At 48.5% G+C, this 23,302-nt stretch overlaps 1 long non-coding RNA gene across 3 annotated transcripts in view; it reads right to left on the reverse strand.

Annotated features, from left to right (window-relative positions):
- Positions 1-337: 337 nt before the first annotated feature.
- LOC107402565 (uncharacterized) overlaps positions 338-23,302 on the reverse strand; it is a 29,944-nt gene continuing 6,979 nt past the window's right edge. For 2 of the 3 annotated variants that reach the window (XR_013050180.1, XR_006070623.2), the window contains exons 3-6: positions 14,126-21,413; positions 13,306-13,476; positions 4,230-4,393; positions 338-3,797 (exon numbers count right to left, since the gene is read on the reverse strand). This is a non-coding gene — a long non-coding RNA (uncharacterized LOC107402565). The remainder of the gene's footprint in view (positions 3,798-4,229; positions 4,394-13,305; positions 13,477-14,125; positions 21,414-23,302) is intronic. The other variant, XR_006070624.2, reaches the window with a different exon arrangement.

The raw sequence follows: 23,302 nt of genomic DNA on the forward strand, positions 1-23,302 counted from the left end.
GTTCTTGGGTAGCACAGCGATGCTGGCTGAACTTTGCCCCCAGTGCTTTCCAATCAGAGAGGCAGCTTTAACTGACAGGTACTCTGTAGTGTCTGAGGAATGTTGGCCGTGTACTGCACCCCGATCAGTAACTCTGTACCATGTCAGCATAGGACTTTTGGTGCTGGTCTGTTGTTCCCACGGCTCAGTGAGCCTTATTCATGTCCAGTGTGTGCCTCCCTGGTGTGCATGTGTTCCTTGTGTACCTGCTCCAATACATGCCGGCTGCTGGTGTCTGTGATCCACTGACAAGTGCAGAGTTCTGTCATTCATGTACAAAGAAATATGTGCAGAGGCCTTTGTGTTTGTAACAGACTTTACTGAAAATTGGTGAGGTGACATGGGCTTACACAGCAAAAATGCAAAATTACAGCAGACATCCATAGGCTTAAAAATAAAAAACCTTGGTCAGCTCTACCACCTGGGCTCTAGCCCTGAAGGAAGGCCACTCCCCATTCTTACGCAAGTAAACAAAAACCAAATTGCAAAGTTTCTTTGGGGGCTATCATCCTCTTTCACTCGGGCCTCCTCTTGATTTTGGGGACATCTCCATCCACTTCTTGCCCCTGGGACCTATAGTTCTCTATGAAGTGCTGTCCCCTCACTCCTCCAACATGTTCTGCCTGATCTTCATTAACTGACACCAATGTGGGCCTCAGCAGCCTCCCCTAGAGCAACCTTGACGTCCTCCATTTCTATCCCACTTCCCACAACCGACAGGTCTCCTCCTCTCCTCCTCCTCCTCCTTCCTCAGTCCAGTGGAAGCTCCAGGGATTATTGTCCATTTTACTCATTGGCATGCTCTCAGTGTCTGGCACACCTCAGAAGTTAAATATGCACAAAGCAAGTAAAAAACTGCATTAACAACCAAAGCAAAATAGCTGAGCTCTCCAGGCCTTCTTTTCTTCATCTTTCAAAAGGACTGCCGGGTTTGCCGGAGTCCTAGCTTCTGAAGAGCTGAGGCAGGTTCACAGAAGCCCAGACTTTTGAGACCAGCACAGGCAAGAAAGTGAGACCCCCATCAGTGACACTGTCAGAACCATGGAGATGCCCTAGTCAGGTCTATGTAATGCGAGCGAGCTCTCGTGGCATGGGTTCAAAGGCAGGCATGACCAAATCATGCCACAACAGGAGGTAACCACTAGTGGTATCTTGAAAAATTAGCCATAGGTGGCCAATAGGAAAGAGAAAAGACATTACTATTCATGGCGCCATGAGTGCTAATGCCAAATGGAGGAGGTTATGGGCAGTCAGGGAGTCAGGAAGGCTAGAGTCAGGTGTGGGGGGAAAACAGATGGAGAAGCAGAACCAGCGCCCCATCCCACTGGCCCAGGGAGCACCACACCAGCGGAGAGGCAGCTAAAGCTGCTTTCCTCTATGGTGACTCTTTGGACAGTAAGCAAAGCTCTTCAAGGCCACTGAGGTCAGGTGACAGAGGGGATGCTTGTGGCCAACACTAGGACCCAACATCATTATCAGCCTACCTCTTGTGCTGATAGGAAAGGGTTATGTCTGCCATTTCCCCGCAGCCAAGAGGCTGCCTCCATGCTACCCTCCAGTAGCCTGTATGAGGTGCCCAGGGCTGGCAGGCTACATGTTTCCTGGACTCCCACCAATCAGGATAGGAGGGGCAGGGAGAGGAAGACTGGGGCTCTTTGGGGACTGCAAACACAGACTCCTCTGTCTGCTCTGCAGGCAGGCCCATGCCACTGGCTCGGAGACTTAGTGCAGGGACCTTGGTTTTCTCTTCTCTCCTTGAGAACAGATCTCCATGAATACTAGAGTCATGCAACCAGCATGTGGCTCAGCTGGAGTTCATTAAATTGTTTTCTGATGCAGAGGGTGGGGGTAAGAGTTGGGGTGGTCAAGAACATGGATTAAAGGGATTGGGGAGGCTTGCTTGTCTTCCCCAACTAGGATAAGTCAGACTACTCCCATCTGCTCCTCTAAAAACTACTGGGACTGTTGCTCATGGGAGGAACACTTGCTCAGCCTGTGCCCAGCGCTGGGAACCACCCCAGAGCCCAAAACTACAGAAACAACACCAACAATTATTTCCCATCCCTCAAGGGACACCTATTTCAAGTCTTCCACCCTCTGATCTCTCCCATCTGTGGGAGAGAAGGCCAACTGTTGTGGGGACCACTCCACCCTGCTGCATAGCTCCCTCCCCTGGCTCCTCCGCTGGAGTCAGTTAGTACCAATACATATTTATTGGAACTGATGGGTGTGCTCAGCACTAGAATGCACTGTTCATTCATGAGGTTGATTAATTTTATACCTATTTTACAGACAGGGAAACTGAGGTACAGTGCAATTAAGTGCAGCTAGCTCTCAGGCTGCACACTGAGTTCTAGTGTGGTCTGAATCCAGAGCCCTTGCTCCTCACCTCCACTCTGCAACATCATTTCTTTGCTGCCCTGCTCACTTCTGCATCCTCAGAACACCGCTGTGAGAGCGGGGCACACACAAACACTCCCAGGTTGGATCTGCTGCTCCAGATTACTTGGACTACAGTTCCTACTGGGGAAGAAGATACCATAGAGCCATGAGGGAGCAAGAGAGCCAGACCCCAGCCCTCCAAAGGGAGGGGAGTAAGGAAAGGAGATCAGACCACTGTGGTGCAGTTTGCACCAAGCATTTTACAGATATCCTCTCCTGTTGAAAAGAAAATAGCTCTTAGAAGTCAGGTACTATGCAGAGAAAAGGGGTGAAGGCATGTACATTGTGATGGGTGAAGGAGCTTGCCAAGCTCAGGCAGCTAGAAATACTAGCACTGTGGACAGAACTGCTGAACCCAAATGCCTCCAAATACCACCAGGTTCGCTTTCTTCCTGACCCACATCAGGGAGCACAGCAACCCCTGGGGAGGACATGAGCTGGCCTGGCACTGGCTCCCAGAAAGTCACCTATAACAGGTCCCTCAGCTATGACTGAGTCAGGACACACAGTCCAAGAATTGGGCAGGACTTGGAAATCACTTGACTGCCATAGTATTTAACTTGCAAGCCCTTTGTCACACACATGGCTGCTGATGCCCAGCACCTACCTTAATATCCCTGCCCAGCTTTGGCATGGCTACCTTCTGGCCTCCCTACATTGATCTGGAACTAGTGTCCCAGCCATGATCACAGAGGAAATCACTGCAGGCAGAAGCAAGCTACCTTTCAGTAACTGTCACCTCCACACCTAAATTCCAGCCCTGGTGGAAATGCTGTGGCCTTTCTTGGTAGCTGTCTCAGGGCCATGGGTGCAGGCCTGGCTAGACAGTACACACACAATCATGCACAGCAGTCATGGGTTGATGGCCTACATGCCATTTGTCTTTAAGTCCCCAGTGTAAACCGGCAGCACCGGGTGCAGGTTATGGTAGCAGCACAGGGGCCCTCAGGCGTTGATTGCCAATATCTGGCGATGTTCCTGGGTGAGTCCACTGGGGCTCTCAGGTACGTCCTCTCCTCAGCTCTTCCAGCTCATACAGCCATTTCAGTTCCTTTGAAAACTGCAAGATACCTTGGGTTTATTGGGGGTCTGGCATTGCAGGACCAGACAGTTTGCTCCTGGTGGGAAGTCATGAGTGCTCTGCTCAGTATTGTGGAGACTTCCAGGGGTTGTCCCTGCAGAGATTCTAAGTCCCTGATAACCACACTCGTTTCTTCTCTGATTCTCTTTCTGTCATCAGCTCATAGACAGGGTGTTGAGCTCCAGATGTGTACAATGCACAGAGACCTTTCCTGCAAGCCTCTGTTGATGATTACCTACAGGGGAGACAAAGATATGATGGTCAAAGCCAGGGACAAGGAAGCCATGGGTGATCTCTCCACCAGACTGTACCTTGTGTGTTCTACTGGATCAGGTGCTCCAGCCTGTGAATGAAGGTGAAGACAGGCTTTTGGGAAGGGGACCAAGGGCTATGATTTGAGTAGTGGCCACGCTCAGTGAGCACTGAACGCTAGTACTGAAGCTAGGACTACCTACCCAACTTCCTGCTGGTTCTCAAATGAACCAGGAAACCCTGGTGGGTTCTCTCCAAGCTTGCTGGATTCTGCTCCCCTCTTGCTCTTTCCCCAGGGAGTACAGAATCTCCTGGGGAGGACATTAGTTGGCCCGAGGCCGGCTCCAAAGAGACGACCATACAACAGCTTTGTCTGCAGCATCCCAAGAACAGAATAGACAATGAACCCCTTTACCTCCAGACTAAGTCCAGGAACTCCACGGGAGGTGCCACAATCCAATTATTGTCAAGTAGGAGGAAAAAGCAGGAGGCTGGGGATCCAGGAGCAGAGGCATCCTTTGAAGTTGATGGGCAATAAACCAGGCTCTTCCAATTCAGCAGTGACAGGACAGGCAGATACTATTCCAGAAGAGAGAAGCTTAAGACACTTGGAAACAGTGGCAACAGATGAGATGGGGCAGGTGCTGAACATGAGGCTGTGGTGGAGGAGGGCACCCAGGGGCCTGAGTGATGGAACTTCCATGTACCTGAACCTTCACACACACACACACACACACACATACGAGAGAGAGAGAGAGAGAGAGAGAGAGAGAGAGAGAGAGAGAGAGAGAGAGAGAGAGAGAGAGAGAGAATAAATAGCAAGGAAGCAAAAGCCCAGGTTCCATTCCAAGCACTAGAAGAAATAAAACAAACACATTACATCAAAGCCTGGGATATGAGCAGGGCTTTGCTGGCAGAGGGCTTGTCTTGCATGCATGAAGATGAAGCTCTGTATTAGATCCCCAGGTAACACACAAAACTGCATGTAATTGTACAGTGCTATAATCCTGGCATTAGGGAAGTAGAGGCAGGAGGATAGAAGTTCAAGGTTATCCTCAGGCTACTTAGCAATTTTGAGACCATTCTGGGCTACATAACCTGTCTCTAAAATAATTTTTTAAAAAAATGATGCAAACAGTTTTTTGTTGTTACTGTTTTTCAGTGCTGAAGACTGACCCCTGGTCACACCTACTAGACAACTGTTCCAACACTGAGCTATATTCCCAGATCCATGACCACTTTTCAGCATTTGTGGAGTAAAAGGTGAGAAGGGAACAGACCTTACACACCCATTCTCATCTGCCTATGCCTCTAGAGAGCTGTGTGATTGGGGAAAACCTCTCCTCTCCCCAGGCCCAGCTGTGAAAGACACAGCTGAATTATGGACAAATCTCTGGACTGGCTCATGCTTTGGTCATGCTCCGGAAGGTGTAGGATGCCTGTAAGGAAGGTTTGGAAGGTGTCCACTCCTGCACATCCAGGCCTAGAGTAAAATCTGGTTGTTTCCTAAACAATAGGAGACAAAATTGCTGAGGCCCACGTGGGATTCTGGCACCTGCTTAGATGTACTGTTTTATTTTTACATTATATAGTCAAATACCTGACAGACAATGTCAGGAAATATTTATTTGGACATATCATTTCAGACCCTTTTAGTGGGACAGGCATGACGGAATATCCCACCACATTCCAGCCATGGTAGCAGAAGCCTCAGTTGGCATCTGGTCACAGGATGAGGAGTAGTAATAGAGAACCTGGGGTAGGTAAAAGCTTCCAAGGCCAGGGACCAGTGGCCCGGTGTCACCATCCATGCCCTACCTTGTAAAGTCTCCTTAGCTCTCAAAATAGCCACCAGCGTACATGCAGATAGAGCACTCATACAAAAACAAAAACCAAAAAAATTAGCAGAGGCAGGCGGATCTCTGAGAGTTCGAGGCCAGACTGGTCTACAGAGTGAGTTCCAGGATAGTCTCCAAAAGCTACCCAGAGGAAACCTTGTCTCAAAAAACAAAAACAAAAAAACCAATCTTTTTGTCTACATTTGGTTTGTCTGCAACTTCAGCTGTATTCCCACCCCTTTCCTTGCCCAATACACGTTTCAGATCTTCTTGTCTCACTCTTTGCCTTTAGCTCTCGCTGTAAACCTGGCGAACAGGCAGCAATGATGATGCCACAGCCGGAATATTACATTGCCTTGACATTTCCTCTCAAGTAAATCTGTCCACTGCCTTCTAAAATTCAGACTCACTCAAATACAACAGATTGTAAATATCCTGTACCAGAAGGTAACACAAACGCCTCGCACAATTCCAAGTACAGTCCTGTCCCCATCTGGAACCTATGAGCAGTCTCCTGCCTCCACTTCTAGAGGCATATCTTCTGGACCTTCATACTCTTCCCAGACCCATAAAGTCCACTCAGTGCACACTGGGACTTTTCTAGCTTGTACCTCCAAACTCTTCTATGTTACTTCCACAAGTGGGCTCCAAAGGCCTAGGAACCCCCTAATCAGGCTGATCACTGAACCAACCCACTTCACTGGTACCACATTTTTGCATTGGCTATTTTGCATCATTGTGACTTAACGGAACTAGAGACAGGAAAAGCTTATGTTGGCTCACGGCTTCAGAGTTCTCAGTGCGGGAAGACATGGGGCACAGGAGAGCTACATGTTCACATCCCGGGTGACCAGGAAGCAGAGAGTGTAAGCTAGAGCCAGGGTCGATATAACCTTCAAAGACTGACTACTAGTGCTCAATTTGTGGCAGCCAGGCCCCACTGCTTAGTCTCCGTACTCTTTAAAGTACTGCCACAAGTTGGGGACCAAGCATTCAAGACATGAGCCTGCAGGGAAAAATTCAAGATTCAAACCATAATAGATGTTAACACCTCTAGCAATGTGATCTTCAAGTTTGTCTCTGAGACATAGAATTTTATAACCGGACTTTGTTCTTGTTAATCTGCAAGCATGTAAACCTGTATTAGTAGTTTTCATCTTAATGAGTTCATGAGAACCTTTGCAGAGTCAGTTTTGATATGAAGAACCATGAGGACAGAAAGCCAGAACAGAGGACTGACAGAGAGCACACTGGGAAGTCCTCCATGTCCCCCTCTAGACAGCCTGTCACTGGTCCCTGATGATGCTCTTCCAGAAACGGTCCTAGGCGGGCCTTTCACCACATCTCCCCGCACCGCTGGGTTAAGTCACCATGGCTCTTTTCAAATCTCTGACTCAGCCACTCGCTCAGTTTCCTCTGCACCATCTTTCCCGCCTCTGCTTCATCCTAACTGCTCTGAGCATCCTCTTCAAAACACAGCTCTGACTGCACCACTAGTCCAAACCAGCCAGAGAGCCACTCAGCCGCCGGAGGGGGCATAGTTTGAGCCCCTGGCCTGGCTGGTGGAGCTTTCACCAGCCCTGCCTCTCGCCTATCTTCTCCATAGTCCTCTCCACGGCTCATTACTAAGCTCCAGACAAGATGTTCTTCCTTCCTTTCCTGGTTCTATTGAGCTCACCAGAAACTTGCCCTTCCTGCTTCCCTATCAGCAGCTTCATGTGGTGGTATTGTATTCCCCGAAATATTGTGCACCTAATAAACTTATCTGGGGTCAGAGAACAGGACAGCCACAATATTAAACATAGAGGATAGGCAGTGGTAGCACACGCCTTTAATCCTAGCATTTCAGACGCAGAAATCCATCCGGATCTCTGTGAGTTCAAGGCCACACTAGAAACAGCCAGGCATGGTGACTCACGCCTTTAATCCCAGGAAGTGATGGCAAGAAGAAGAAAGGTATTTAAGGTGTGAGGACCAGGAACTAGAGTCCGGTTAAGCTTCTAGGCTTTTGAGCAGCAGTTCAGCTGAGAGGCATCCAGTCTGAGGAAACAGGATCAGCTGAGGAACTGGCAAGGTGAGGTAGCTGTGGCTTGTTCTGCTTCTCTGATCTTCCAGCGTTCACCCCAATAACTGGCTCTGGGTTTGTTTTTATTAATAAGAACTTTGAAGATTCCTGCTACAGCTTTAGTTTATCAAAGAGCCTCAGTGATGTAGGTGGGCCTTGTTCAAGGCCATGCAGCTGACTAGTGATCGTGTTGTCGGGCCCAGGTCCGAGGGCTCCAGTCTAATGCTGCCTCAACCCAGCAGGTGGAGGAAAGTGCTAGATAGGCCAGCTCCCTGCCTTGAGACTCAGCAGTGGGAATGCTATTTCTGAAGCTCTGGGCCTTCTAACACTTAGGACTCTTCACCCCAAAACTTGGATCTACATTAAATTAGCATCTGCCAAAATTGGAAGAAGCACATAGCTATATTACAAAGGGCTGCATTTGTTTCCTTTTGTTCTGAGTGTCTGGCTTGTTCACTTGCTATTACAGACCAGGCTAGTCTCAAACTTGTGGCAATCCTCTCACTTTTGCCTCCTCAGAGCCAGAATTCCAAGGGTGCTCCACCACCCTTGGCAACACTGGCATTTTAAGGGTTTTGTTATGGCAGATTTATATCGGTGCATGTTTACCCCATTACTGTCTCTTGTTGCCCCTCCCACCAAGTAGCCCCCCTTCTACTTCTGTCTTTTATATGTGTAAATATAGGCATATATGTATTTGTATATATAAAACCTAGGTTCCACACAGGAGTCTGCCTTATTTGGCTATCACAGTATGGTCATTCTACCCGTCCTCCTGCAAATAACATACAAAAGACAGGGTGAGGCCTTGTCCACCACCTGCACAGCTGGTTTCAGATCACTGCCATACAGCACAGGCTGTACAAACACAGAGGCCGTGATTCAGGTTCTGATGCCCCAAATCTCCTGTACTGATAAAGACAGCACCAGAACCAGGTTGGGCAGGATCAAGAGTACAAGGCACAGGCAGTTCTATCCTCAGTGACCTCCAGGGGACACTCAGACACCATTTTTCTCTCCTATGGAGCAGTTTCCCTGGAGGAAGATCTTCCTGCAGGGGTGGGTGAAGGGGGTAATTGCCCAATGGGGCAATGCAGAGATTATGTAGCAACAAAAATGCTGAGAAGGACCTGCATTTACTACTGCAGATGAACACAAACAGGCCGAGTAAGGAAAGCAGCTATGGAACAGAGGAAGTATTTCTTTCAGAAGTATTTCCATGAGGAAATGGAACAGCAAATAGCTCAATGTACCGTGCACTAATTAAATGTAGCCAATAGGTGGAAGGAAAAAGCAATTACAACAGCATTCAGGCCAATAGTCAACCTCTGAAACAAACAGTCCCCTTACTAAACCCCCTCCACTCCCTACCCAGGATGGTTTCAGTCTCCCCATCCTGCCTCCATCATGACCCTCTAGGGAGGGCAGCTGGACAGTGTAGAGCAAGGCAGACAGGACACCTGTGAGTCTGGCAGATGTGGGTCGACCATGGCCTGAGTTCTTCCTGGGATAACTGAGGACCAGAGCCAGGGCTTTCTCTCCCACTAAGTCTTAGACCAATCCCAGGAGACCAAGTATGTCAGACTGGCCTGAAAGGAGCTGAAGGATGGTGTGTGTGTTCAGATTCTGCTGTGACTAGAAACATGGAGCAGAAATGTGGACCATGCCTTTTTAAAAATGCTAGGAGGGCCGGGTTGGTGATGGCACATGCCTTTAATCCCAGCACTTGGGAGGCAGAGCCAGGCAGATCTCTGTGTGTTCGAGGCCATCCTGGTCTCCAGAGCAAGATCCAGGACAGGCACCAAAACTACACGGAGAAACCCTGTCTCAAAACAAACAAACAACAACTACAACAACAACAACAACAAAAAAAAAAACCCTGCTAGGAGGAAGGCAGGACGTGGCAACTTGAATCTATAATCCTAGCACTCAGGAGGCTAAGACAGAGAATTGCCATGAGTTTGAGGCTGACTCAGGCTGTGTAGTGGATTACTGGCCAGCAAAAACTTGTTGCAAAAAGCTTTAAGAAAAAAAAAAAAAAAAAAAGGTAGCTGCCTGGGAATATAGGAGCGTCAAAGAATGAGGTCAGAGCCTGAAATGGTGCTGATTTGCAGACTATAGTCACCAGGGCCACGGGCTTCTGGTCAATGCCATCTTTAATTATCTGCTACACATCCTCCTATGACATTGTGGGATCTTCTTTTCTTCTTTCAGGTAGAATTCTTATAGGTAGTTCAGGCTGGGCTGAGACTGGTTTTCATATTTCAGCCTCACAAAACACTAGGATTGTGGGTATAAGAGTGGCTTGTGGTATATTTTTTTAATAATTTAACCTTAATTTCATGCTAAGCAATATAATGACAGCAAGGATCTGTGGAACTAGTTATAGATCTGTGAGAGAAGACATTTCAGTGGCTGTGGCATCTAAAAGACTTTTCTGTGCACCATGCTAGGGAGACCCTATACAGGGGGAAAAAAAAAGTTGTTACACCCACACACACAGGCAGTAATCCTGTCTTTGTGTCCTAGGAGCTACTCACAAAACTGGCATGCTTCCATGATCTATCTGCCCAGAGGAAGGTTCTTGGGACAAGAACCATGCTGCTCTCCACAAACCTCAGTGCCTGGCCCTCCTGGCCTTCAATAAAGGTTGTGTACAGCTGTTCCACTTCTTACCTCTGGGTGGCGCTAAGTGAGAAGAAGGATGCAGAGGAACCTAACCCTACTTACCCCTAAGTTCTGGACCTCATCTCAAATACACTCCAGGCCTTTTACCTTCCATCCTGGGACTCCCTTTAAGACAGACAGACAGACAGACAGCCCCGGGCCAGCACTGTTGAGGGCCATTGAGCTGAAAGAGGTGAAAGATTTTTTTTTTCTACTATGAAGGAATTTCTAACTGAGATCAAAGTAGATGTGAGCTGAATGAAGGTGGGGGATCCCACACTTGTCCCAGAAACTGCTCTGGAGCTGGGATGTAGAACCTCAGGAAATGGTGTTCACTTCCACAGGAGACTACCCCACTAGCATATCCACTAGTCCCTGGAGCCCACCATTGCTTCTCCCTGCAGGTACAGTCCAAGACAGCCAAGCCCCTTCACTGACCAGCCTTCTAAATGTCTTGCACCCTATTTGTGCAGATGGGCAGCTCCCAAACAGGACCTGGAACAGGTGTGGGGTATCAGGTGACAAATGAGCTGAGAGAGCCATTGCTAGCTGAGGAGATGGGAGGAGAGAGGCTCAGATTCATTGGTATGTAATGGTATGTGTCTGGGAGAAATGTCAGACCCAGAAGACCCACCTCCTCCTCTGCTGCACCTTGGTGCCATCTGCACTGGGGATAAGCCCGGGCATGCTGAGGACTACCACCACAGCCCCTCAGTGTGAACGCTAACTCTCAGTGGGGGTACAGGCAGCAGCTTGGGACAGGGGGAAACCAAAGTGGCCTCTGCCCTAGGCAGGTTCTCATTGGCTCTCCAGCCCCTGGGAGGCAGACTGAGCAAACAGGCAGGAGGAGAAGGCTGGCTGTGAGACAGGCAACAGTTTCTTGCCTGGACAGGTTCCCTTCCTAAGTGTGTGTGGCCAATCCCACAGCAGACAGTGGTAGGAGGAGGGAGCAGGCCAGGGGGCAGGGGACTTCCCATGACTGACCCAGACTCTCACTCTTAGCAAATGCTCCTCACTACAGTTTTCTGCCTTTGAGCCCCTCCCATGGGGACAGATGGAGGATGGCTGCTAAAGTGCCCTGGCCTCTGATTTCTCTCTCCTGATTTCAGCTCAGCCTCCCTAAGGTGACGGTGCTCAGAGAAGCCTGGCTTTTATCACTCAGAAGGTGGAACTCAGAACAAGCAGCTAAAACTCACTGCTCTGGGAGCTTGTGGTTTGTAGCTAGGGAACGTTAATGATTTTCATTATAAAAAGTCTGCTGTGGTTAATAACAACCATGTTAGAAAGATCAATAGGCTGTGTACAGCCAAGAGTAGTGTGTGTTAGCATGTGCAAGGCCCAGCATGTATACCACACACACACACACACACACACACACACACACACACAAAGACAAGGTTCCTTATCTCCCATCCCCACATTGATCAGACTGCAGATTTATGACCTTTGAGGATCCAGCTCACCTCACAGTTATGCTTTCAATTGTTTCCTCTCACATACCTTCCCCCACTTCTCTGTTCCTTTCTGTCTTTCCTATTCATGTGAGGAAATGGCCTATGTCCTCTCTGCCTAACAGAGCCTGGCCACTCCTAAAGCCAGGCACAACTGCTTAGAAGCAGAGGGTGAACTAAAGCATCCACAACACCAGCTCTCCCCTCTTTTGGAGAGAGCCGGCCACTGGGCCCACGTTGTAGGTGAGACCCGGGCTGGGCCCTCCATGCCGGCCTGAAGCCACCAGGAATGCTCTTCCCTAAGGGCTGTGCGAGCATGCTGTGCTGGAGCAGTAAGGTTTTACATCGCTGAGTGGCCGGGGAGCAAGGAGAATGAGAACTTGTGAGAAGGAGGCAGAGGGGATGCAGCTGCGTGGTGGTAGAGAGTTTGTCAGGAGCACATAGGAGGGTACGGGCCCATTCCCAGTACTGGAAAATAAACACGCAAATAAGAACAAACAAAAATGAATAGAGCGAGGGGCAGCGCTGACAACCAAGTAAGTGCTTCAGATAAAAACCAGTCCGGGTTGGCAGAAGTGAAAGGGGGTGGGAAGAGGGCTCTGAATGGGCCTCCCAGGCCTGGTGTCAGGCGTGGCCAATGTTCCATGGTTGAGCTCAGTCACGTGCCTGAAAGACTTCCTGCCCTCACTCATTGTCTATTGGCATGGCCTCCTCCCCTCTGCCCACCCCACCCCACCCCCCGTGTGTTCTAGGCCCTAGAATGAAGATGAGGGCAGTTCTGTGCCTCCCGGTCTCGGAGGAGGGCATCCTGCGGGCCAGCTCTAACCACCCACCACCTCCCCAGAAGTGAGGGGAGGAGAGCAGAACAGGCCACGTTTGTGGATGGGACTGCTTGAGAGGAACGTGGCTACCTCCTTTCCCGTGGCCTGGCCAGCAGCGGTGACAGACAGACAGACAGACAGACAGACGCTGCTCTCTCCTTCAGTTTTGCTCGCTAGGGTCTATCAGGGTTAACACTTCCAGACAGACAGCGGAGGGCTGACTACGAACTAGCACCAGGAACTCACGACTCAGGCGACACGCTCTGTGCCAGCCCCTCCTGGTCCCAGCACTCTTTTGTCCCAGTTTCTGCCCAGGCCCGGATGCCCCAGGCACCAGAGCTCTGGACTAGGGGTGTGCCTCTATGCAGGAGCCCGGCCTAGAATGGAGAAGGGGCTACCCCAGTGTAGAGAGAAAGGAGGGGGGACATAAGGAGAGAGGAAGGAATTGACCAAAAACAAGGGCCTCCTTCCATCCCCAGCCCTCCAGCCTTGGTCCTGGTCCAGCCCTTGGTTCCCACCAGCAGGGGCCTCTTGTGCGTGTCCTCTTCTCTCCCTCTGGTTACCTCCTCCACAGCTAGGGCACTGCACCCTCCCTTTCCACCGTCCCAATGCACTGAGTGAAGGCAGGAAGAAGAGACCCAGGGCTTACCCAGCACTCCATGAAGACCAAAGCATTCGGGAATCTCGGTTCAAAGAGCCCCTTGAGGCCACCCTTCTTCTCTGGGAATTTGTCAGATCTGGCGGATGACCATGGCTTCGACATAAGGGTCACTGTAGCTTGGGCTCGGCTGGCCGATGTGCATGACAGGTGCTTGTTGTACTGTGGACGGAAGAGTAGTTGATCTGACAGTGATGCCCAAAGGGTAGGGTAGGGAGACAGCCCTAGTGCCCCTCCCAATTATGACCTGAGACAAATGACTCCACCTTCCCCTACTGGAAAAAGGGAGACAGTAAAGGTTTGCTCTCACACAGGGCCTTCTGAGGAAATACGTATTTGATTAATAAGTCATCAGTTTAAAGACTAAGCTAGCAGAGCATCCTTTGGGCATGCCTGCCTCCTCCACATTGCTACTCTGATCTTTGCAGGTGACTGGTTACGCAGGATACCAGCCACTAAAAGGGACAGAGCAGGGCCAGCCTACTGTACCCTGATAATGTCCCAGAATATACAGATCAGACACCAGAGGCTCCTTAACTTTCTGTGGACACCTCAAAGCTAGGGAATGGAGGGCAGGAAAAGGGGAGCAGGGCTGGGAGGAGAGGACATCGGAATGAGGGGGGGGGGAAGTATGGGAAACGGGGAAAGCCTGAAAGCTGAGAGACAGAAAGGAAGCTTGGGGTAGAAAGAAAGCAGGACAGGCAAAGGGAGGCTGGAAAGGACCAAGGAAGCTAAGTTAAACCCTGAAAAGGAGCAGGTGAGAAGCCAGAGGAGAGGGCGGAAGGCAGCGCTTCCAGGATTGGGGACCTACCCTGCCCAGGGCGCGCTGGCGATCCAGAAAGCAGAAAACTCGTCGCGTGTCCAGAAGTTGGAGTTGGCCACACTGTTGCCGTCACTGGGGTCTCAGGGGTGCAGAGAGGTCCATCAGCTGACTCATACCCAACCCAGGGTGAGAGAAGGAAGCACTTGGAATCTGTAATACCTTCTGTGAGGATTTAGCCACGCCCGTAAGAGGCCTAACTGCGAGGGCCAAGCATGGGCTGGGGCGTGTGGGAGCAGCCTTCAGTGCAGAAGGGCTAACACCATCATTCAGTGGGCCCAGGCCTCGCCACAGGCCCTTATTTAAGGCAGGTGCGTTCTGGAGGGTCTCAGGTCAACTGTACTGGAGGGCAGCCGGGGTAGGCACTCCTCATCCAGGGAGGAAGAGAGTCAGCTGGTTAATCTTCACAACGGTGCAGAGACTCTGGGAGCAGGACATTTCTAGCTCACTGTTGCCTCAAACCCATAGAATACCACTTGCCACACAGGGCTGGACGAATGGACCAGTCTTGATGAAGTGTGCCCTCAGTACCGCAGAGGAGAGGCTCTCGGTGCCCCTAGGGCTTGTCAGGAAGGTGAGGCTTGAAAGCAGCCATGAAGTTCAAGTACAAGTCTTGGTTGAAGACAGGGAAATGCTAGCCCAAGCCTGACACTAGCAGGGCTCAGTGCCTGGGGCACAGCTATGTGAGTCTGGAAAGGTCAGAGAAGGTCAAATTCTGGCTGGCAGCGGCGGCGGTGGCAGGACACAAGAGTAAGCAGCCAGCCCAGGGTGCAGGCCTAACACGATAGGTTCTATCCTTAGGTCAAGGAGTTGAAGCAGGGCTGGGGAGTGGTCAGCGCTGCTTGTTGGCTGTTGTTATTATTAACTCGTTATACCAGGGACGGAACCCAAGGCCTTGACAAGCACTCAGGGCAAGCCTCCCATCACTGGGCTATACCCAGCCTAGCTTTGAGTTTTTGCACAGTCCTACTCCAGTGTGGGCCACAGCACATAACAAGCCTGGCCTTGGCAATTTTCCCAAGTGAAAGGTGAAGCCAGACCATGAAGTAAAGAGGAAAGGAAAAGGCATAATAGGATGGGAAGGCCAACACTTGGTGGCAGCAGCCTGTGAGGCAGAAGCCCGGCAGCCACTTGTGCCTTAAGCAGAAGCAGTGAACTCAGGCACAGGGTAAAAAAAATAAAAGAGGAGACCTAGAAAGACCAGTCCAGAAGAGTGGCCAAGCATGCTGAACACTCCAGCCCATGCTTAGCGCAACTGCCCAGTCTTTCTTCCCTTCCTTCCTACAGCCCCAGTGCACCAGGAACTGCTGTGTACACAGCATAGGAAACCCACAAGGATATGCAGATACCAGCTTGGGGGAGGGCACAAATAAACATGGCAATGAAGAACACCCCTGATAGACAGAGGTCTGCAGAGTTCGAGGTGGAACCTAATAAACAGCAGGTACCTGACATGGTTGGGGCAGGTAGGAGGAACCACGGCCCTGGAGGAGCAATCTAGCCACAGCCCAGAGGCAGAGCAGGGAGCACAGTGGACAGGACCAGGGAACACAGTGACTGAGTCTCAGGAGTCCTGCAGATCTACTGCAGAGCTCAGATCTCATCGTGAAGGCACTACGGGTTCCAGGAAGCATGGGAAGCCTGGAAATAACATGGTGAGAGATGCTTTGAGAATCTCAGGGAGCCGGTTAAGAAGCCACGGCAGTGATCCAGGTTGAGAACTAGGAGGATCTGAGTACAGACTGCATCAGCATGGACAGAGGGAAGAGAACAGAAAAGAGAACAGGACATGAGGACAGGCCCCAACTCTGTGATGCTCCCTGTGGGGGTGAAAGAAGCAGTGACCAGACACCAGGTGTGGCAGGAAAGCCTGAGAGGCCAGAATGTCACAGCTGGTCACTCTCCAAGGAAGGTTGAAAGCCTGGCCTGAACTGCAGTGTGGAAGTGGCTGAGAAAGCCTCTGGAGAGACGGTCAGAGCTGGTCCCCCCAAGTGTGTCCATGGTGTATGTAATGTACTGCAAGGTCTCTCGTGTCTCTGTTGGTGATCACCTGCAGGTGGAACAGAGATAAAAGAATCAAGGATATCAATGTTGCCCAACTATATTCTGAAACCTTGTGCTTCTAACTATCAGCCTATGGACTTAGCCACATAGCCTCAACCTGGCTTGGATTTATTGCAAGATATTCTTCATGGAAGCAATGTTTTGAATCCTGAAAAGTACCTACTGGTACCAAGAAGTGAGGACACTGATTAGGTACCTCATAGTCCCCAGGCCAGGGCATCCTTTCCCCACACATGTGCCGGTTGCCATGAAGCTTCAGTAGTCACTGCTCATGGGAACCATACAGGGCTTTCCAGCCTTCCCTGCTTCTTACCCCACATGCTCTCCTCAGCCCAGGTAACTCTCAACAACTCTGGTTTGTGGTACCTACATCTTAACCTGTCTAGGAGTGACCCCTGAGCCTCCCTGTCATTTACAGCTGCCACTGGATCCCTAACCAGGTCCCTCAGCCCCAAGTGGAGGCAGGGATTAAGGAATCGCCTTTTCCTATCTCTGTAGGTCTCCCAAGATGGCCTTGGTAGGGTCAGCTCCAAAGTTATCAGGGACAGGTACACTGGCCTGACGTGGCCACTAGCAATTGAGGAAGAAAATGAAAACATTTGCTGAAAACAGGAGGAATGCCCTTTAATCTAGAAAAATCCTGCAACAAACAAGTAGAATATACCGAAGAAAGCTCTCCCAGAGTTGGCACAGGGTCATTTCTGCTATTTTCTGTGTGCTCTAGGAGGACAGCAATGTAGAACTCAGCAGTGGCCTGTAGGGGCAGGGATGGCATCTTTCCCATCCAGTGATCTGTTTGCTGTGGCCAAAGTCAAATACCACAGCACCTTTAAGAAAAAACATCCAATTGGCTGATAGGCAGGCAGCAAGCTATATGGATAAAGTGGGAGAAGACTACACCAATGCCATGACATCCTTGGCTTGGGGGCAGAGGGCGGCACTGTCAACTCCAAGCCACTTTTAGCTCTCCAGAATAAAAGGACAAATAGCTTTCTTAGCCTTCCTAGTTTCTCACCCAACAGTTCTGCTGTCCCGCTACCCCAGAAACCCCTAATAATCTTAGTTTGTGGTATCTACAGTCTTAACCTGTCTAGACGGAGAAGGACAACCCACAGGGCATTCACCTCAAAATATTCACCAACCATCTCAGAAGTGGGTTAATTACAAATCTATAATAGTAATGAATTCAGACCCAGGAAGTGAAGTTCCTGTCAGGTCCCCATCAATGCTGGGAGAGCAGAACTTGAGTCTGGGGCCTCTGACCACTCCCCCATCCTGACACTTAGCACTCCTAAGGATGACTAGTTCTGAAGAAGACAACCAGCTATGGATCAGTTCTGGAAATTGCAGCACCATACCCACTCACTGGGAACTATCACCCTATGGCATCAAAACAAACCATTTCAAGACACTGCACTCCTGCCCCAGGGGTCAAAGAACTCTGCCGGGCACGCCTTTAATCCCAGCACTCGGAAGGCAGAGACAGGCAGGCTCTGTGAGTTCAAGCCCAGCCTGGTCTACAGAGCTAGTTCCAGGATAGCCAGGGCTACACACAGAAACCCTGTCTTGGCTAAAGAAAAAAAAAAAATCAAAGGATTCTGCAACCCCTCCCAACTCCCATGAGTCCTTCCTCATGGAAGAGCTGCCCAAGAGATGCAGTGCCAGTTCATCCTGAATCCCATCCACCCAGCAAAAGAGAAATGCAGGTCAGAAGACAGTGAAGAAGAGACCTGCTGGAAGGGGGCCTGTTGCCAGCTCCCAGTACTCCCTGGCACAACTTGCCCACGCTGCCTTCCCCTGTGTTGAGACAGCTCTTTGTACTTTCCCTACCAGATATTTGTGAGAATGACATCTGTCCAAACCTATCCTGGATATGTTCTGCTGTCTGAATTTAAAAAGAAAAAAAAAATGTCACCTCACAAAAGGTATCTCCAGGCTGTTGGCCACTGTGAATTCCTACAGAGAGCCAAAGGAGAAACTAAAGTCTAGAGTCTAAGTACACCTACACTGGGAACTGAAAACTATTCTAGAAAGAGTATTTTCATCAAGACGGTGTGATGTGTGAGTATAGATGATTAAGAGAAAATTACTGCAATCCAAAGAACAAAATCATCTTCCAAAAACCGATCTTATTTTCCTGAGATGCCTGTCCAGAGCATTACACAAGACTGAATGACACTCTTCATCCCATCTGATGACTGTGTCTAACTTAGCAGTATGTACCTCCAAGCATTCTTTGGGCTCCTACTTCCTCCAACTCAGAACTAGAAAATGAATTCATAAAAAATGTTTTTGCTGCTTGTATAATTTCTAACCAAAAGTCGCTGTAGGATATTTACAGAATAAATAATTTCATTTGTGGGAGAGGGCTCAGTCATATGTGACCCTAGAAAGAATGCCTCACATATGTCTTGCTTCCAAATGAATGATTCCCCTATGATAGGCTGGGAAATGAGGCAAATGTGGGTTTTGACGACCCATGCATTGGCTAGCTAAGGAAACATGGCCAGGGTAGGGGAAGCATGGACTCTGCTGTAACCCTCATGAACTATAATGTCAATCAGCCCAGGTGGAGGACTTCTGAACCCTGAACAATACTGACACCAATCATCCTAAAGATGCAGACATTCAAATGAAACAGCCTTCCGAGTCCAAGCCACTGGATGTTTCTGTAACATACAGAGAGGTTTCAATGGAGACACATCCCAGGGCCTCATCTGGCAGGTGCAGATTCAGCTATCTGTCCCCGCTGCAGCAACGGCAATGCTGTTTGGAGTCCAGCATCAGCTGTGTAGATACAAAGCTCTCCTACTTCTGGGCATTTTACCAGAAAAGGCTTACAGAAGCAATGCAGTGCTCTCCCAAATTATGAAGACTATCTGAAACAGAACCAGTCCCCCAGGAAAGGAGGGAACACATGTTACCATCAGAATTCACTCCCAGGCACTGACACCAGCAAGAAAAATGTCACTAATGAAGCAGTAAGGAGAAAGGTCTCTCTGCTGATAAAGGAAATCAAATGACACTTTTCACTTAGTCCAAGCCCAGGGCCACTTCAGTGGTGTCTTCACAGTCATCTGTCCTCCCAGAATCGTTCCGGGTACCAAACCTCGATGCAGCTACTCCTCAATGCACAGAGAGACGATGCCCTTCAGTGTTCAAGTTCCCATGAGTGCTGTTCAGGTCCCAACATAGATGATCAGAACTGTAACCAAATGGTCCTGTTTCAAAATTGATTCAAAGAAACAACATACATCTAGCTGTGAATCTGTTTGGTTTTTGTTTTTGTTTTTGGCAAGGAGTGAAAGATGATCTCAAATGGAGAAGCAAAAGCTTCGTACAATCAATCATGGCGTTGGAGGTGGGCAACAGCATTGTCCCAAATCCAAACACTGGTAGTCTTTTACTACCCTTTGGCCAGAGGGCTAGCCTAGCTCTTCCAGCTCATCTTTCCCAGACGCTTGCCCATCTGGGTTACCAGCCAGCACTAAGAAAGTACTTTTTCTCAGATTTCTGAACACTGGGCAGTTGAAACTTCCTCTCCAATAGATTGTACTTCTTGGACTGAAAACCAAGAAGAGTATCCCACTGACTTCAACAGGCCCAGACTCCTTTCTGGACTACTTGATCTCTAACCAAAGCAAGCCAACTGTCATCTGTAGTATAGTTAAAAAAAGAAAAGAAAAGAAAAAAAGATACTGCACAGTGTCATTTGCCAATGCATTCTGTAATTCTTCACCCAAGCATGCAGTATGACACGTTAGAAAAACTTGACCCTGATAAAGAAAGCTAAATGGAGGTAGGGATGTAGCTCAGGTGGTAGAGTGCTTGTTGAGCATGCACAAAGCCCTGGGTGTGATCCCCATAAACCAGGCATGGCGGTGTACATCTGTAATTCCGTCACTCAGGAAGCAGTAGCAACAGGATGAGAAGCCCAAAGATAGCCTCGGCTACTATGCAAAAGAGATAGGAGAGAGAGAAAGAACAAAAGCAGCCAGACCAGAAGAGAAGAATGTGTTCCCTAAAAGAACCTTCACCCTCCAGTGCTTCTGGGGTTCCAGAAGCTAACTCACAGCAAGAAAGGTGCAGACACCTCCCTAAGGGCAGCCAAAGGACCTGGAGCTGTGTAGATTGCCCAAGGGCACAGTTCTTATCCTGTCAGGACTCAGAGAAACCCTCCAGCTCTGTATTCAGCCAAGTAGAAAGAAGATCTAAGCCTTTCATGAAGTTCCCACAAGGGACAGGAAAGCAGAGGATATGTCCTCCTAACAGTCTACCTTAGAGAAGAGCCTCACCCAGCTCTGTGAGTGACTGGATGATGTGGCCAGCCTAGATATAGGACCTACAATGTCCAGTGATCATGTGGACAGACATTTACCCAAAGACATTTAAGCACAATACAAATCTGTTGTCTACAAGAACAGAACTAGGCTAATAATAACAAAGAAACTAATATTATGACCCCTTTCATAGTATAGCTGGGACAGGCAATAGAAGGAGTATCATTGTTAATACTCAGGACAGAAGAATTCTCTCCATTGAGATGATTTGACAAGCTTTTCATGCTAAAACTTCTATCCTCCAACATTTGGGAGGCTTTTTCTAGTAAAGCTTTAGAGACACTCAGCCTAGAGAAAGTACATTCTACAGATGAAGCCTGCCTATGTCAGCATGCTGTGACATTAGTGTACGGAGAAGACGATGACATTAAATGAGGAACTGGACTGAGTGAGAATAGACAGTGCAGAGAATGCATCTGTGTGCCACTGAACACTTTTAGTAAGCAGGCAAGGCCAAAGCATTAAGAAGAAAAGCATGTACAGTCATAAAGGAAATCATGCAAAACCTCTCCCTGGATGCCAGACAGTGGCCATTTCTGTGGCATCTGCTAATCACATCGCCACAAGATCGTTCTAAGGAATTAAGTTGGTTGATATAATTAGCATGGAGAAAACTAGAGTGATCCAAGAGCCACCGACACCATGACAGCATGGTTATTCTTTTTCTTTCTTGTTTTTGTTTTTTAAAACAGTCTCACTTATAGCCCAAGCTGGTCTCAGACTCACAGCAGTCCTTCTGCCTCAGCTTCCCAAGTGCTGGTATTACAGGTAAGAGCCACTGGACCCAGCGGGACATCACGATTTTTAAAGCAGCTTCTTTGGTTGCCTTGTTTTCCCTTCATGTTGAATTGATTTGCAAAAATTCCAGGAAACAGCTGTGAGGAGAAAGGGGGGAAATGTTTGCTATGCTTTTCCCAAAGGGGTCTGTGCTAAGAACAAGCTCTGGAAATACCTTTTCCTATTTTGAAAGTGGACTCTACATAGCATAAGCTTTCTTAGTGCAGAGAAAAAGACTGCTGTATGGATACTGGAGAAACAATGTCTGGGTGGCATGACTATGGGTGTGCCATGTTAGTAGTAATATTTGTACAATGAGAAGGGACTTTGGGGCACTAAAATCAGAGAGAGGAACGTTACACATCAGGACTTCAAAAGAAAGGCTCAGCTGTTATCAAGGAAACCAGGTGAAGGTTTTCACTAAGTTCAAGCCAGAGGCCAGTTCACTGGTATCTCCCAGTTCTCAAAGTGGTATCTCCATATCCTCCAAGTATGGATCCAGAAACAGACCTTTGATGGGGCTGTATTCAGATACCTCCAGCTCTACCCAGTGACTTGGACTTGTTTTACAGGACTTCTTTTGTCAGCAGACAAGATTTTTTTTCTACTGCTTTAACTGGTGACATTTTCTTTTTTTTAAGGAGTGTTTGGTTGCATGTGCCTGCATATGCCCTCTGTATACTTTTGCGTGCCTAGCATCCTCGGAAGCCAGAAGAGAGCATTCGAGCCTTTGAAACTGGAGCTACAGAACAGTTGTGAGCCACTATGTGGCTGGAAATCAAGCCTGGGTCCTCTACACAAGCAATGTTCTCAAATGCTGAGCCATCTCTCCAGCTCCCGTTTTCCCAGCGGTATCAGGTAATATATACTATCACTCTTCTCTCACGTATACAGGTCCTGTTACCAACATGTGACCAATATACAGCATCTGCCTGCTGAGGTATTTCTCTGCAGGCTGCTTCTTACACTTCCATCAGCCAGGGAAAGAAATTAGTCCTGAGTTATCCTTTCTCTCACCTCTCAGGGTGTGCAGTTGAAGTATCAGTTTAGAGGGTGGCAGGTTAGAGGCAAGGATAGAAGCCTCAACAAAACACCTACGAGGACTTCTCAGAAGGTCCCTGCCTTGGGAACTTTGACTTTCCAAAGTTCTGCTCTCTTTTTCCCAACTTGACTTGTGGTTTATAAATTGTTTAGATGCTATAAGCTTGTTTTCTCTTACCTTCAAGTCACACTAGTTTATCCCTCACCTGTTACTAAAGTAGCAGGTTTCACCAACCAGAGGGAGGGATAGAACTAAATTAGAAGTGCATCTCTTTCATTAGACCTACTCACCTCTAAGAAGTTGCTTAGAAGACTGTGATCTCCAGTCCATCATATAGACTTTACTCTCCAAGACTAGCTTACTCCAAATTATTTTTTATTAGTCCCCAGAAAACTGCCATAGCAGATGTTCTTCCTGCCTCCTAAGTAAGGTACACTGTCAGTTATATGGGCGTGGACCTATTTGCCTTGGTCACTGTAACTAACTTGTACAATTCTGTGTCTGGAAATTTCCTTTTTAACACTGGCCATGTCAATCAGGTGTGAAGTAAACTTTATCCCATAACCAACAATGTCCATTAAGATTTTTAGGTGTTTGTATGCACATTTTGGTGTATGGTGTCAACAGGAACTCCCTTTGTCCTCAGCATGTACTACTCTCAGGGATAGGGCATTAAATATCTTATGGGTAGATATTAATAAATATCTAAATGTCATCTGGAAGAAATTACTTTTCTACTTACCAAAACTAAGAATTCTAGCCTTTTCTTTTTCATACTGCCTAGTAGAAAAATCACCCAGGATATATGAATCATAGAAGAAAATACTGGCTAATTTTTTAACAATCATTTCCACTCTCTATTATTATCATTCATTCTCTAGTTCCCTGGTAGCCTTGAATACCAGGAATCTACAATCCCCATGAAACCCAGGAACCCAGCAACCC

This window comes from Peromyscus maniculatus, chromosome 3, assembly GCF_049852395.1.
Source record: "Peromyscus maniculatus bairdii isolate BWxNUB_F1_BW_parent chromosome 3, HU_Pman_BW_mat_3.1, whole genome shotgun sequence".
Taxonomy (NCBI): Eukaryota; Metazoa; Chordata; class Mammalia; order Rodentia; family Cricetidae; genus Peromyscus; species Peromyscus maniculatus.